Here is a 17,216-nt window from a genome sequence, read left to right as displayed (position 1 = left end):
CAGCAGAACGTCTGGTATGACTGTCAATGGAACGTCTGGTATGACTGACAGTGGAACGTCTGGTATGACTGTCAGCAGAACGTCTGGTATGACTGTCAGCAGAACGTCTGGTATGACTGTCAGCAGAACGTCTGGTGTGACTGTCAGCAGAACGTATGGTATGACTGTCAGCAGAACGTCTGGTGTGACTGTCAGCAGAACGTATGGTATGACTGTCAGCGGAACGTCTGGTATGACTGTCAGTGGAACGTCTGGTATGACTGTCAGCAGAACGTCTGGTATGACTGTCAGCAGAACGTCTGGTGTGACTGTCAGCAGAACGTGTGGTATGACTGTCAGCGGAACGTATGGTATGACTGTCAGGAGAACGTCTGGTATGACTGTCAGTAGAACGTCTGGTATGACTGTCAGCAGAACGTCTGGTATGACTGTCAGCAGAACGTCTGGTATGACTGTCAGCAGAACGTCTGGTATGACTGTCAGCAGAACGTCTGGTATGACTGTCAGCAGAACGTATGGTATGACTGTCAGGAGAACGTCTGGTATGACTGTCAGCAGAACGTCTGGTGTGACTGTCAGCAGAACGTCTGGTGTGACTGTCAGCGGAACATCTGGCATGACTGTCAACAGAACATCTGGCATGACTGTCAGCGGAACGTGTGGTATGACTGTCAGCAGAACGTCCGGTATGACTGTCAGCGAAACGTGTGGTATGACTGTCAGCAGAACGTGTGGTATGACTGTCAGCAAAACGTATGGTGTGAATGTCAGCGGAACGTGTGGTGTGACTGTCAGCAGAACGTCTGGTATGATTGTCAGTAGAACGTCTGGTATGATTGTCAGCTTAACGTCTGGTATGACTGTCAGTAGAACGTCTGGTGTGACTGTCAGCAGAACATCTGGTATGACTGTCAGCAGAACGTCTGGTATGACTGTCAGCGGAACGTCTGGTATGACTGTCAGGAGAACGTCTGGTATGACTGTCAACAGAACGTCTGGTATGACTGTCAGCAGAACGTCTGGTATGACTGTCAGCGGAACATCTGGCATGTCTGTCAGCAGAACGTCTGGTATGACTGACTGTTAATGAAAACAGCTGACTGCAGGTACGAAGTCCAATAACACATCTTGAGCGGGAGAGACTCAGTATCAAGTCATATAACCATAAGCTCAGCGAGGGCGAAAACCACTTCAGTGTGTCACCTCTCCACCATGGTAACCCATCGTCGCTGTTGGGGACAACACACCTTGGGAGAAGTGATCAGAAACGCCACGATCTTTCAGCCAGTGACTTCAGCACTGCCGTGATCCCCCCCTCCTCCTCCTCCTCCTCCTCCTCGCCACCGCTACTTTACGCCGAAGACATGTGACAGAATATTTCGTGTCGCGTGACGTACTGGTACATGACTGTGTCTTAATTTCGTGTCTAGCTTGAATACAAATCGCGAGACGCATGCAAGGTCACGATTCTGAGTTCATCTCTGTGTTGAGCAGAAAAGAAGCACTTCATGATGTCTCATGATGATAAGAAATATGTCTTTACGAACGAAATAAAGAAAAGCGAAGGGCGACCCGCTACAACATGCTGCCAATACTTTATCAGTTGATTACCTTCGACTTGAGGTGAGTGAGTGTGCAGGCAAGAGGTCTTATGACGTAGGTGTGGCCTATTGAAAGCCTTTGCAGTTGACCTCAGTGCCCTTAGGTCATTCCCCTCCTGAAATCTAATCCCCCAGGACATCCATCTGGGGCAGTAACGTATCAAGTGCGACCGTTGCTAACGCAGTCTGCCGTCAGTCATCGCATTTATAACGTTATATTTGTGTATAGGGTCGAATGGGGGGAACGTGAGCTGTCATTGCTTAAGGTTTACGGAAGAGAACGTATTGAGCCGACGATCGGCTGTACTTCAACATAGGCTGAGATGTCGAGAGACAGATGGAAAAGAAAGAGAATTATGGGTAAAGATTTTGGCATAACGCAAGGGTTCTTAACCTGTGGTCCACAGAAGGTTATATAGATGAATAGACAAATAGGATTGATGCGTTTATCAGTCAGGCAATCAAGTAATGAATATATTTTACCATCAGTACTCTATCTAGTAAGACTTTGGATGGTGTTATTTGCTCTCGATTGTGATTTCAGACTCGATATGATATTGGACATGTATGATGAGGATGGTCCACAGACACAGCGCGTGTCTCTAAGTGGTCCACAGATATATAGAGGTTAAGGACCCTTGATATACCGTATAGTTCCACTCAGCCATGGAGTCAACGAGGACAACACTGTAGGCGATCCAATATTGTATTAAGAGACTAATGGCCATCTTACATTTTGTGCCGCGTGAATTCACTGGCGAACTTGTTCCTGACATCCTTATATTAAATCTCATCCTGTTACAACATTAACTACACTATGTTAAAGTTTGAACCATTTTGCACATGCCATTGACAATAAATTCTTGCGTTTAAGTAATTTTGGTCATAATGTTAAAAAAGGAGAATTTCTCTCCACTCTTATCTCTGGAACTCTAATTTTGCACTGTGTAAGAAGCTCCGATCTCGTTCATAACTTAATACATTACGACTAAAAGATCTCGAACAGGTTTATATACCACCTTAACTTATGAAACCTTTTTGGATCGTTTCACATCTTTTGTTCACTGCTCGGAAATTGCGGATCTAACTCGAATCACATACGATTCCGGCCCAATCTCTTATAATCACATGTGTCGGTAAGGTATCACGTTCGAATGCCTCCCATGTATCATCAAAGACTGCGAATATGTTCTTAGGAACGCAAAGATTGAGATAACGTATTTGAATCATGTGTCCGTGTCTCTCTACCAGTAGGAGACTTGTTATCCTAGATATGTTCATTGGGTTCTCCTGCGCTAGAGGCAGGCGAGCCTCACAGTGCAGGAGACTCGATATCCTGACTCATTACCATCCCCAGGTCTCCTCCCCATGATGACCTAGGAGCTAGGAGAGCCTTACAGTGCAGGAGACTCGATATCCTGACTCATTTTCATCTCCAGGTCTCCTCCTAATGATGACGTGGGAGGCAGGCAAGCCTAACAGTGCAGGAGACATGAATCCTGACTCATTACCATCACCAGGTCTCCTAATGATGACGTGGGAGGCAGGCGAGCCTCACAGCGCAGGAGACATGATATCCTGATGTATTTCCATCCCCAGGTCTCCTCCCCATGATGACCTAGGAGTTAGGAGAGAATCACAGCGCAGGAGACATGATATCCTGACTCATTACCATCACCAGGTCTCTTCCTTGTGATGATCTAGGAGGCAGGCGAGCCTCACAGTGCAGGAGACATGATACTGAGACTCATTTTCATCTCCAGGTCTCCTGGAGGGCCAGGCGAGTATGACGGAGCAGGAGTCTCGTTATCCTGATTATAATCACCTCGTCTCCTGCTCATGATAACCTGGCGAGCGCCCCGCCCGCCCCGTCCCTTCTCCAGTCTTTCATCACATCATACACGTTCTCCGAACGCCGCTTTAGAATTTTAGCATTGGGTTGAAGCGGATCATTTGCACAGATCGCGTCGTCGGCGTCAACAGGTACACTTGACACAGCTCGCGAGCCTCACGCCGCCGAGCACTTCGTCTGGACCTTTCTGTTTGGGGGTGTGTGTCATCGACCACTCTGTGGCGACGCGTGACTTGTGGCTCAGCGCTGCCACCTTTTCCCCCTCACCCCCGCATTCCATGTACCTCTGTCCAAGTGAGTCACACTGGTCATTGGCGTGTCATGTATATTCTCTCTCTCTCTCTCTCTCTCTCTCTCTCTCTCTCTCTCTCTCTCTCTCTCTCTCTCTCTCTCTCTCTCATCATCATCATCAGTCATCATAATCATCATCTAGGTTTTGCCCCTTGTTTACGTCTGACGTCCTGCACACCTTGCCTTGCCATATGTTGTGTACGTGAAGCCTTTTATCTATATACAATAGGTGAGGGTGGGGAGGGTACTGGCCGCGTGTCTCTGAGCGCCGTAGAAGGCTGAAGAAAAGGGATAAAGAAGCGGGAAGCTAGGAGACCCTTCCCTCTTGTATTATAACTGTTTAGAAAACGGGAGCAAAGGATGGAGCCAAGCGGTGATTTCTCTCAAGCTTGATGGATGTCTGAAGTTAACAGGGAGAAGAGAAGGGAGAGATGAGCACTGAAATTGAAGAGAAAAACCTGGAACATGTCTCTTTAAGTGCAAGAGTGTTGAAGGTTAAAGGGGGTGTAATGACTCGGGAATGTTCAGGGGGTAAATTACGAGGTTGGTGGGTAAACCAAAGCGAAGGTAATGGGGGTGGCGCTTTAGGTGAGGAGGGAGGAAGCTGTGGGTTGATGTTAGTGTAAGGAAGTGATTTCAGGGTTGACATGGGAGAGAGTAGAATTAGAGTACGAAAGATAGGCAGTTTTTATGCTTGCGCAGCAGGGAGTTCGAGGAATGGGGAATACATTCAGAGAGGAGCTGAGTACTGTGGCAGTTTTGATTCATGGAATTCAGTCGTAGTGAAAAGGGATTTGAATACCAGAATGGGTCATATGGCATATGGAGATCTGATTAGAGAGGACGGAATCCTTAGAATAAATGAAATTGAATGCATCTCACCCATGTAATGTTTACACAATTGACGTAAGCTATTTGCCACTAATACCACGAGACTCGATCCTTGGACCATCGGTGTGGCAGCCAGGTAGCCTTAACCAGGCCATAATGAACTTAACCACTTGTTGAGTCACGGATCTCGCTGATGCCTCATGCATCAAAATGTCATGTGTGTGCATATTACATGGTTGAGATATATGTACACATTACCGTAGTGCCTTAGGCGGCGATTAAAAATGCCTCCCTCCTCGTAAAGTAAAGGATACGTGACGCGTCAGCGAGATTCGGGAATCAGCGAGTGACTATCTGGGGTTTGGGCCACCTCGCTGCTACAGAGATGATCCGGGGATCGATTCTCGGGGGTATAGTGGTAAGTGATTTGCATAAAATGAAAATAGCTTATCGAAAAATATATATTTATTTATTCATTGTGCTTAATCGCTGTTTCCCGCGTCAGCGAGGTAGCGCCAGGAAACAGACGAAGAATGGCCCATCCACTCATATACACATGTATATACATACACACCCATACATGTACATATACATATACATACACAGACATATACAAATATGCACATGTACATATACTTGCTTGCCTTATGCACGCCTCTTACCCTCCTGTGTGTTCAGGCCCCGATCTCTCAAAATCTTTTTCACTTCATCCTTCCACCTTCAATATATATAGCGTAAGAATACGTTCATGTAAAGGTGCATACACGGTGAGTGGGTATGTGGGTGTCAAAAGGAGTTCATGTATTACATTGGGCTAAATTGATTGGTGTGCAAAGGAGAGGTTATTAAACACTGCGAGGGAAAGTGTGTGCAGCGTGTGATCATTTCATGGTTGAGGCTTGTGTGAACGTTGGTGGTGAGCTTCGGGCAAAAACAAAAATAAATGATACTCGTAGGTTGAAGATGAGCAAGACTAGAAATCTGGCTTGTGTGTGTGTGGAAATACCACGAGAGTGAAGAGTGGGACAGGGTGAGACTAAATGAAAATGGGGAAGTGGAAAAGGTGTGTAGGAGGTTCTTCAGTGAGCAGTGCTTAAGTTTGTAGGTGAAGTGCTTAAGTGTGTGGCATGCGGAAGGCGGGATGTGTCCGGAGGAGGAAGAAGAGTAGTGTGTGGTGGAATAAGGAAGTTGAATAGTTGGTGAAACGAAGAAAGGAAGGTGTATGGATGTTTGCAGGGAAACGGTGTAAGTGGCTGGAAGGAGCACGAGCATGTGCTGGAGGGTCAAGAGAAAGGTTCAAGAGCTGAGGAAGAAGATGGCAAATGAGGAACACGGAGAGAGGGAGAGAGAGAGCTTATAAGAATTTCATCGGAAATAAGAAAGTATTTTTGGAAGGGTTGATAATGTGAGGCGAACAAGATAACCAAAGGGGACGACATTGAGGAGAGCGAATGAGGAGGTGCTGACAGACAGAGATGCGAAGAAGAAATGATTTGGATCATCTGAAGGACTGCTGAGAGCGAGGCAAATGCGGTGTCTTTGTGAACGAGGTGACATGTGGAGTGAGGGAGTCATGGCGATGACATATGGTACAACGTCAGGGGTGTGGGAAGGGACTGGACTGCTGTCTGCAAATGATGCAGTTTTGTAGATAGACTCCGAAGGGACACTCATGAAGCTGATGACATATTTTGCGAGAGTTGATGAAGAAAGATGGCGGTTTTGTTGACTGGTTAGTCAGGCTATTTGACATACGTATGGCCAAAGATTAAGCGGCTTAAGACAGGCAAAATAACTATACTATCCTTGTATGAAGGTGAGTAAAAAGTAATGTGCGAGTGACAGGGATACAAGTCAGTTGGGTACACCTGGTAATGTGTTCGGAACTAGTGCTGATCGAGAGGGTGTCGTTGTGTACGGAGCAGTTGATCTGATAGGAGTAATGCGTATGATAGGGTACATAGCGATGCTTTATGGAAGGGGCTAAGAATACCTGGGGTAAATGGAAAGCTACTAAATACAGTGGGAAATTTTCACTGGAAGAGTAAAGCCTGTGTGCGAGTAGGAAGGGATGAGATTCAGTGGTTCCCGGTGAAGCTGGGTTTACTTCAGGGATTTGTGATGTCACTATGGCTGTTCAGTCTGTTGTGAACGTATGGTCAGAGAAGGACAGCCCATTGCTCAGGGGAAAGAATCTAGTATGTAGTAAGCTGGGAGAAGTAGGGCATGGGAGGTGACTCAGCTGCTGTTGTTTGCAGATGACGCTGTTTTGTTGGCAGACTCCAAGAAGAAACTCGGAGAAGCTAATGACACGTTCTGGGAGTGTTAATGAAGAAAGTTGAAAAGAAATGTGAACAAAAGTAATGTAATGGTGAAGAAACGGGGGCGGGGGGTGAATCAAGACAGTTTGAGTATGAAGCTACAAAGAAGACATCTTGGAAGAATCGGAATTCTATAAGTACTTGGGAGTAGATGTAGCAGTGGATTGAACCATGAAGGTTAAAGAGAATCACAGGTTTGAGGAGGAGGCAAAATTCTGGGCGTGCTTCTATAAGTACTTGGGAGTAGATGTAGCAGTGGATGGAACCATGAGGGCTAAAGAGAATCACAGGTTTGAAGAGGAGGCAAAACTTCCGGGCGTGCATCATGTGGAAGGAAACTTTTGTATCTGTTAGACTAAAGTTTGATATGTTTAAAATCATCGTAACGCCAATAGTCATTTGAGTCTTGGGTCTTAAATTCTAACGGATAAGAAGGGTGGATGTGCTGGAAGCGAAATGCACGAAGATGTTTGGCATGAGGCGAGTTGATCATGTAAGCAGTAACAGTATCAGTGAGTCATGATAGTAAGCGCAGTCTGACTGAGAAAGGCTGACCTGGGGTGTGCTAATATGCTTCCGCCATATGGAAAGGATGAGTGAAGCGAGACTGACGAAGAGGGACCATGTATGAGAAGTAGAGGGAGGAAGGAGTTGTAGAGAAGTTTCTGGAAAGGTGGAGTAAAGGGGAGCATTGAGTTATGGAAGCCTGAACTTCCTAGGACGGCGAAAGGGTTATGTTATATGGAACCAACAACCAGTGATCTTTAGACCTCAGAGGTTCCTCGTATAATCACACGACCTTTTTCAATTTTGCCAATGTGGCTTGGCAGTAATGTCGAGTTGTTTACTCCCAACATGGCAGCTCACATGGTTTAATTAACAGTGTTGACGGGAATAGACATCATTTTAAAATGTTGGAGTAATCTAATTAAATTCTTAATGAACTGATTCTGCTAAAATTAGTGTAATATCAACAGGCCCTTTGGTTACGAGACGACTTATTCTCCCCCTTCCTGATGCATGACGTAGATTTTGAATGAGTTATATGTATTATTAATGGGATCGATCTTGTAAATCGGAGGCTTAACATGCTTAGTGTCTGACGTGTCCTCACGTGTGTAAATAGCCATCCAGAGCAGGTCCATCAAGCGGCTGTGCTCGGTCAGGGATGGTTGAGCCACGTCCAGGATGAAGGTTTAGGGGAAATCGTCACAAAGTCTGAGTGGAAAATGTAGAAGCCAGTGCCAGTAGCGTTTCCCTTAGCTGCCCAACGGACACACCAGCTGAGAAGAGGAACAACTCAGCTAAAGAGACACTGCAAGGAGTGCGTAATTATAGATAGCAGACGACCATCCGGGGAAGGTTATACATAAAAACTCCGTCGAACGTGGAGAGTACAAATCCGGATATTGAGTTCCGGCTCGAGATGGAGGCATGAGTCTGAGCTGCGCTCACTCCTTTCCTCCCGATGCAAGTTAGGGAAGTACATCCTGTGGCTGAGCCTAGAATATGGGAGCAGACTTCCAGTGTTGTTCAGGCGAAGAAAACTCTCCTAGCATTTAGCATAAATGGTGGTAGAAGTAGTAGTAGTAGTAGTGCTAGATGTAGCAGTAGTAGTTGTAGTAGTAATAATGGTAATAGAAGCTGTGATAGCAGTAGCAGCAGCAGCAGTAATAGTATTAAGAAAGTGCTTGAATAATAGTAGTAGTATTAGTAATAGTAGTAATAGTAGTAGTAGTAGTAGTAGTAGTAGCATAGTTGTAGTAGTAAGAAATTCAGTTTATATCAAAAACTGTTGCAAGGTCATGGTAGCACATACGATGGACAGATCACACAAGACCTGATGTTGGTCTGTGTCGAAATTATGTGCTGGAAGATAGGAAGGAGGAGGATCCTGCATTCTTCATCTATATTGATGGAGACACAACTTTAAAGCAGATGGTTCCATCCCACCTGCCACCACTCCCTGCGGCACATCATCCAGCAGGAAAACAATTGTAAGACCCAGCTGTGAAAACCAGCAGTTCTGTCTCCTTTGTTTTATGCAGCTAAACATTGCTCTGTGTATCTTACTAAGGGCTATTGTCAGTTTTCATTCCAAGGTCTACCCGATACTTTATATGATTTTAATTATTTTTATGACGAAAATGCATCCATTTGGCTTTATTTATTTATTTATTTATTTATTTATTTATTTATTATTCATTTATTCTATTTAGTTATTTATGTATTTATTATTATTATCATTTATTATTTATCTAATTAGAAGTTAATTTGCTGTTGTCTGACCAGTGTATTAATTTGTCCCAACCATTTGCTTTATGTATATTGAAGTTAATTTGCTATTGTATGACTAGTGTATTAAATTGTCCAGACCATTTGGCTTTATTTGTATTGAAATTAATTTGCTAATGTCTGACCAGTGTATTAATTCGTCCAAACCTCTTTAGGTAATGAAAGTCTTCCTTTGTCTAGGCTCTGTTTCCTGATTATGTGCCATTCGGTAAATTCATGAGATTTTCCTTGTGAGTTCTGTCTCCTGGTCATTGATAAGGATGATAAGAAATGTGGGTCCTAAAACTGACCATTGTGGCGCTCCACTAGTGACGCCCGAGCCTAGCCAGTGTACCCCGTCCCAGCATCACCCGTTTTCTAACTGTCAGGCAGTTCACGTTCCGAGTGCACGATCGATTTCTTTAAACCATTGTCACTCAGTTTCACATAAATATTTATTTGTGGTAATTTTGTGGGATTATTTTTAAGGAAACGAATTATATAACATCTGAAGGTGTTTGTGGATTCCAGTAAACACAGAAATAACATAAGAACTCTTCTTAGATTTACGAAGTATATTCTTTTATTAGTGATAACGTTTGGATTTTCAGCTATTACTTAACGTTCTCAACTTGTCCCTCTGATTATTTAAGCTGCATTTTCTGATAAAGGTCGTGTGGTATTTAGAGGAGCCTCTTTATTTCCCTTAAAGATAGGCCTGCACGTTTTGAATGTCTGAAACGTATTATAAGTGCGATATATATATATATATATATATATATATATATATATATATATATATATATATATATATATATATATATATATTTATCTATTTATTTATTTGTTTATATATTTTGCTTTGTCGCTGTCTCCCGCATTAGCGAGGTAGCTCAAGGAAACAGACGAAAGAATGGCCCAACCCACCCACATACACATGTATATACATACACGTCCACACACGCAAATATACATACCTATACATCTCAATGTACACATATATATATACAGACACAGACATATACATATATACACATGTACATAATTCATACTGTCTGCCTTTATTTATTCCCATCGCCACCTCTCCACATATGGAATAAAACCCCCTCTCCCGTCATGCGTGTGAGGTAGCGCTAGGAAAAAACAACAAAGGCCCCATTCGTTCACACTCAGTCTCTAGCTGTCATGTAATAATGCACCGAAACCACAGCTCCCTTTCCACATCCAGGCCCCACAGAACTTTCCATGGTTTACCCCAGACGCTTCACATTCCCTGGTTCAATCCATTGACAGCACGTCGACCCCGGTATACCACATCGTTCCAGTTCACTCTATTCCTTGCACGCCTTTCACCCTCCTGCATGTTCAGGCTCCGATCACTCACAATCTTTTTCACCCCATCTTTCCACCTCCAATTTGGTCTCCCACTTCTCCTCGTTCCCTCCACCTCTGACACATATATCATCTTGGTCAATCTTTCCTCACTCATTCTCTCCATGTGACCAAACCATGGTCACATTCTTTCCCCCCTATCCCTGGGGATAGGGGAGAAAGAATACTTCCCACAGATTCCTCACGTGTCGTAGAAGGCGACTAAATGGGACGGGAGCGGGAGGCCAGAAACCCACCCCTCCTAGTATTTTAACTTTCTAAAAGGGGATATATATATATATATATATATATATATATATATATATATATATATATATATATATATATATATGGGAGTCACATTTTATCGTAATCGAATTACGAATCGAATCATCCTTTAATATTCGAATCAAATCGAATCATGAATTGAGCTGACTATGCAGATATAGCCTGTAAATTTCATAGATCGTAGGATATATATATATATATATATATATATATATATATATATATATATATATATATATATATATATATATAGGGTTTGGGTGAGAGATGTCTGTGACTACGAGTTTTTTTCTTTCGTCATTTATCCTGCAAAGGAAATATATCGTGACTTTTTCCGTTTAAAAAACTGGTAGAGCTTAAGGTAATATGTTTTTTCTTTTTGTAATTTAAACTTCTTCGTCTCATGGGAAGCTCTGTAGTAAGATTTTATAAAGTTTATCGCAAAAGATACAGATTTGGAAAAGTGGAATCGGAGCTTCGTACCACCGAATCGAAGCGGATCGTGTTCCCGATTCAAAATCAAATCGAACTTTGAAGGTACCCAAGGCCCTCTTACACATTCTTGCTTTGATTCATGTTTTAAGCCACTTGGTTATGTTTAGAGTTTTATATTAGACACCTGTGATAAAGGACGACATTTGTTTACCTGCTGGACGTGTACAGGACACAGGATTCATGACAGTCTCCGAGACAAATATTTAGCTATGGATTGTACTAACCCAACATTAGGAAACTGACAGAGCTGTATATAAATCAGTAGCTCTTGAGGTTCATCTTTACTCCCTCGGTGATGAAGCCGAGCCTGAGAGATGGACTCGCCTTGGCACGTCTGTCTTCATCTGGAGGCGCTGTCATCCTCGACCAGCAGCAGCCGCTGTTGAAGAACCTCAGATCGAGCTTGCTCGCCTTTACGAACCATCTGACTCGCCATCAGACGCGAGCAGTGATATCTTCCCGGGTGCTGACCATCGCCCCTTTTTTTTTTTACCGTCATTCGCAGAGCTTACCCCTACGTGTGTGTGTGTGTGTGTGTGTGTGTGTGTGTGTGTGTGTGTGTGTGCATAGAACACCTACCTGTTACGGCAACCGTGTACGAGGCCTCGCAACGACGGGTGATTTAAGAGGGTAGGGGAGGTTGATGACGCACGTTCATCCTATTGACTGATGGGGTGATGAGCTCCGAGCGATGAATCCTTTCATGGCGACGTGGCTTGCTAAAGTTATGGATAGATTATGTTGGGTTATGAATGAATCCCTTCAACGATCAAAGGCCACCAGCGGTTTCCATGAAAGATTTTCGATGCTCAATCGATTTACGGAACGATGAGTTGTATGTAAGTTATACAGGGATGGTCGATCACTTTGGTACCTGGGTTAGGTTAAATTATATATATATATATATATATATATATATATATATATATATATATATATATATATATATATATATATATATATATATATATATATATACCCTGATCAGGGTATTTTGTTTCCCATGCCGTCTCGACGAACGTAAAAAAGTAAGAACTGAGAACTGCAGGTTCATTACTGTACGTGGGAGTACATGGGAAATCCACAAAACAGGGGGTCCGTTTTCTTCGTTTTCTATTTTGAACCTAAATCTGAATCTCATATGTTCAACACTTGTATCGCTGCCAGTTTCTGAGTCTCACGACCATTCCCCGTAACACACACTCTCCTTTGCTCAATGTCTGAGGCTCTCCGCTGTCTTCGGCTGCTCATCGCGTGACGATGACGACTGCAGGAAGCAGCCAGCCAGCCAGCCAGCCAGCAGTTTCCCTCATGCGGATGGCTTGTATGGCTGGCCGGCCAGCCCCTGAGCGGGAGTATGGGCTGCACTGAGGGTAGGAGGACTGGGTGGCTGGCATTGGCGCTGTGCCGCTGCTGCTGTTGATGGCGATGCGTGTGCCTCTCGTTTCATCTCATCCCTCTTGACCTCTCCACTCCACACGGTCAGGCTGGCAGTTCCTCCCACGTCGCCACGTTGATGTTGGCTCTCTTAAGATCTCATTTTAGGACGTCTATACATCGCAGATTTTGGTGATCATGAGCACAATAAACCTCTTTAAGTCAACTCAAAAAATAGAAAAGAAAGATTTCGAGGTAGCCGATGCTCTGGCATTTGAGTTACGTGTCTTAGCGCTCTCAGCGTCGAGCAGCTGGAGATTCCTGCTCTTGTCAAGACCTCGGTGTCTGGAATTCGGTCTTGCCACTTGATCCACATGGTGTGTTGTCGGTATCTCAGCTGAGGGCTCGTCGGTGTCTTCAGTGTCGTCTGTGTGGCGTCAGCGTCGGAGTGAAGTAGGGGAGGAATTTACCAGTGCTTTATAGACCTTTCCTTGCGTGTCTTGATCCCGTGCTGGAATCAGTGACGTTAATTTAGGCCGCCATTGTCTACAGAGAGTCGTCATCAGACTCTGTGCTTTCCAGTTAGCGAGTTCACACATCGGAGAGCATTACCATTGACGTCGGTTTCTGGATGCTCGTCTGCTACATTTTGCATGTTGGCTGCTTGGAACAGCAGTTCAGTCTTGCTTGTGTTGATCTTTCGCCCAGATTGTTTCGCTGCAGCAGCATAGCGGTCATTGATTTCCCGCCTGTCTCTGGTTGTGAGCAACTACGGTTGAATCATCGGGAAAAAATGAAGCTCTTGAACTTACTCTTTTCTCACTCTTACCTAGCCTAGCCAGACTGAAGAGCTTGCTGTCGCTCTTGGTTCATACATAGACACCAGCGCCACAGATTTACATGCATGGTTGCAAGCACTGGTACAAGGAAGAGAGTGAAGAGGGTGAGGAGCAAGCACACATCCCTGTTTCACTCCATGACACATGTGAAAAGGTCCCGTCACATTTCCAGCAACAGATACCCCACCATAGCATCATGGTCTGATGATACTGACGTAGTGCCCTGGAAAGCCATGGGACTCTCCAGTGTGTGTGCTTCAATCTGCCATGTCGAAAGCCTTTTAAGAAATCGGCAAAAGCCACTTATAGATCTTGATGCTGATCTACAGCATTTTCTTGCAGTTGTCCAGAGGTGAAAATCGAGTCATTGGTCGATCTTTCGGCTCGAAAAACCACATGACTCTCTACCAGGACTGAATGTGACGCTACTTCCAGCCTCTCAGGAGTGTCTTGGTAAGGCTTATTCCTGCTACAGAGAGTATGGTGATACCACGATGATTTCCACAATCTGATCTGTCACCTTTGCGCTTGTGAATAGTAACACTGAGAGTATCTTTGAATTCCAGGGGAAGCTCTTGTTTATCCCACGTAATGTTATAGACTGTAGGAAGCACTGGACTTAATTGTCACCCTTCTGTATACGTATATTTCAGGTGGAAATTCATCTTGTCCTGGATCCTCGCTACTCTTGCCTCTGTATCATCCATACTGATTGTGAGGGTGAGGTTACTTTGAGCAGGCAGATGTCTCACTCATTGTACGTTTTTCTTAACCACTGAACCTTCCCACTACACATACACCATTATTGTCCCCTTAGGATCTTCTGACAGTTGCAACTCTGTCACTTCCAGCTAAGCTCTTTCACCCTATATTTCCCTCTGGAATCTCCGACTGTGGCTCTTTAGGAGGGATGAGGGGTCTTCCCTACGTATCTTTTATACTGACTTAACCTTTCGATCACGACTGCTTCTGCAGCTGCAATGCCTCCAGGCGTGTTGGCCTTATAGTCGTCATTTTGGGGTGGGGGTCTTACTGCTCTTCTCTCGCTAAATTCCTTTTTCCTCAAGCTGGTTTGATCGCTCTTGCTCTGATGCTTGTCGCCTCAGGGATGAAATGTGCTGGACCATGGTGCTCTTGCCATCCCCCAGAGACTCATTTCGTCTTCATTTCAGCTGAGAATCATTGCAAAGCGGTTATTCACAGTCATTCGCGCCTTCATTATAAGAATATGTGCCGACTTTACTTCTGGTGAATCTTTCTAGTCCTCAACCAAAAATTGTTTCCCAATAGATTATGCAGTTCAATCTTCCTTCTTTTTTTTCCTACCTGATCACTCTGTAGTTGACTTTCCTACTGATAATGTCGCTCTCTTCGCCACTTTCCTTTTTTTTTTAACTCTTGTATCATTCCGTGTCTAATGCTCCCCTTTCACCAGATGTCCTCTCTTTGCCCCACGCGAGGCCTTCAGGGTGCGATCCCACTTTCAGCTAAGAAAACCTTTGGTTGAGATGGTATACTTCCTTGTGTCCCGAGGAGGTGTGCCGCTGAGCGAGCTCCGATCCTTGCTCACTACTGTCATCTCAAAAAAAATCCAACTTTCTAATTTCTTTTTTTCAAAAAGTTCCGACTGGTTAAACGTGATCAGAGGGTATCACAAGGCTCAGTCCTGGAACCCATTCTTTTCATCACCTGCATTAGCGATATGGAGACAGGAGAGTCTTAAGATTTATAGATGACAACCCATTTCGAAACGGCTCTTCCGACATGCGACCTTTGTTCCCTTCCAGTAATGTAAGTTTTCTACCCATCAAAGCAGTTTCCCTCATAGTCTTCCCTAAAGTTACAAATTCTCTAGCATCCTCCAGTGTGGAATTGTGTCAAATACTTTCCGAAAGTCCACATCGACACATATCCACACACCTTTCTCTTTCATCCAAAACGGAGCTCACTTTCTCGTAGAAATATACAGATTGATTACACATGACTTATTTTCACTCTATCTGTGTTATCTCTCGTTAAGGTAGTTTCGCCTCTATAGGCAGGGAGTCAAGCACGTGCCTTTTGATTATATATCTTTCCCAGTATTTTACGAACCACATGTGTCAGGGAGATTAGTCTCTAGTTCAGCACAACTTCGCAATCTCCTCTCTTAAAAATGGGCATGAGATTTACCCCTCTTTTACCTCCATGGTATAATATTTCAAGCGGCTGATCAAGCGCTTATGTACAGTTCTTTCGCGCAGCTGAAGAGCTGTCATCAGGACCATAAGCGTTATGTGGGTCAAGACATTTTGGCATTATCCATTTCTAGGTATTTCAACGCTTTCCCAAGACCTTCTCCCCTTTGCATCTCACTGGTGTTGGGGTTCAGTGTCTTCCGCTGCGAAAGCACTTTGAACTTTTGTCATTTATTTCCTTTATTTCTTTGCATTGGTTTAAGTCATCCTGTACCACTTCGTGTGAACCCCTTAGCCAGATCAGATGTTCTTTTCATCGACAGTTTCATCCTGATGAAATTATGAGTGTGTGTGTATGTGTGTGTCATTGCTGTTTGTGTTAAGGAGGGAAGGTTTTACACTCGTGTTGCCCCGTCTCTTAACCATGAAGATATGTACTTTGTCTTATTCTTATATGCACACACACACACACACACACACACACACACACACACACACACACACACACACACACACACCATCGACCAGTCACAAGGGGAGAGTGAACGCCTGGGTTAGTGTGAACCGACTGCTACGCCCAGAGCACATGAACCCAAGCGTCGCCCGACCAAGGGCTGGCCCGGGGTGACTCATGGTCACTAACGCCAACCACTACACCGCGGAGGCCCATAATACTTTTACTGTGTGTGTGTGTGTGTGTGTGTGTGTGCAGCGGAAGTCATGGTAGAGTGAGGCGCACACAGAAGCGGCAGCAAAAAAGCCGCACAGACGCACACACTTGTTGCGGGCTGAAGAGGCGCAACAAGTCAGGTGAGGGAGGCAGTGTGCCGCGTGCTGGGTGGTGGAGGGTCGTCCCGTCCTCAGTCCTCGACGAGCTCTGGCCTCGTCCTCTCCGGTCCGCCGCCCGTGTGCGAGACGCCAAGGTAAACCACAGACCAGGTGGTGTGACGTGACCTCGTTCCGTTTTATAATGGCTTATATATATATATATATATATATATATATATATATATATATATATATATATATATATATATATATATATATATATATTTCCACCGATGTTATTAAAGTTGATACCGGAATCTTGTGGTGTAACAGTTTTCGAACCTCGTGTGTTTACGTAAACTTCAGTGTCAACAAACTGTACTCATTTACAAATTTAAAGTGAGAATGGAAAGCTTCAAAACAAAAAAGGAAGTGTTAAAAAAAAGAAAACAGGACGTGTAGTGTATGACGTAGTGCCAGTAATGAGCGCATGAAGATATTCGTCTTCTTGAACGAAGTGCTCAGATGACGTAAGAGTTCCAGTTTGGGTGTCTGGCTGGGGAAGGATGTAGTACTGACGCTCATTTTAAGTGCGCAGGAGAGAGTTCAGACAGGCAAGTCTCCTGCATCGGCAACAAGATCATTCATTCCTTCGCGCTGGCCTCAGGAATTCGTCCAAGGTGCTCATTGACCAACACAATAAATGGGGAAAGTTCATTACCCTTCAGTGG

General features: G+C 44.3%; 1 protein-coding gene across 1 annotated transcript in view; it reads left to right on the top strand.

The window, feature by feature from the left end:
• Positions 1-16,516: 16,516 nt before the first annotated feature.
• Positions 16,517-17,216, top strand: part of LOC139756485 (uncharacterized) — a 132,835-nt gene continuing 132,135 nt past the window's right edge. Inside the window, exon 1 of the mRNA XM_071675932.1 lies at positions 16,517-16,640. The gene's annotated coding sequence lies outside the window, so the exon portion shown is untranslated. The remainder of the gene's footprint in view (positions 16,641-17,216) is intronic.

Source organism: Panulirus ornatus, chromosome 22 (assembly GCF_036320965.1).
Source record: "Panulirus ornatus isolate Po-2019 chromosome 22, ASM3632096v1, whole genome shotgun sequence".
Lineage (NCBI taxonomy): Eukaryota > Metazoa > Arthropoda > Malacostraca > Decapoda > Palinuridae > Panulirus > Panulirus ornatus.
This window is presented reverse-complemented; position numbering and strand designations above follow the sequence as displayed.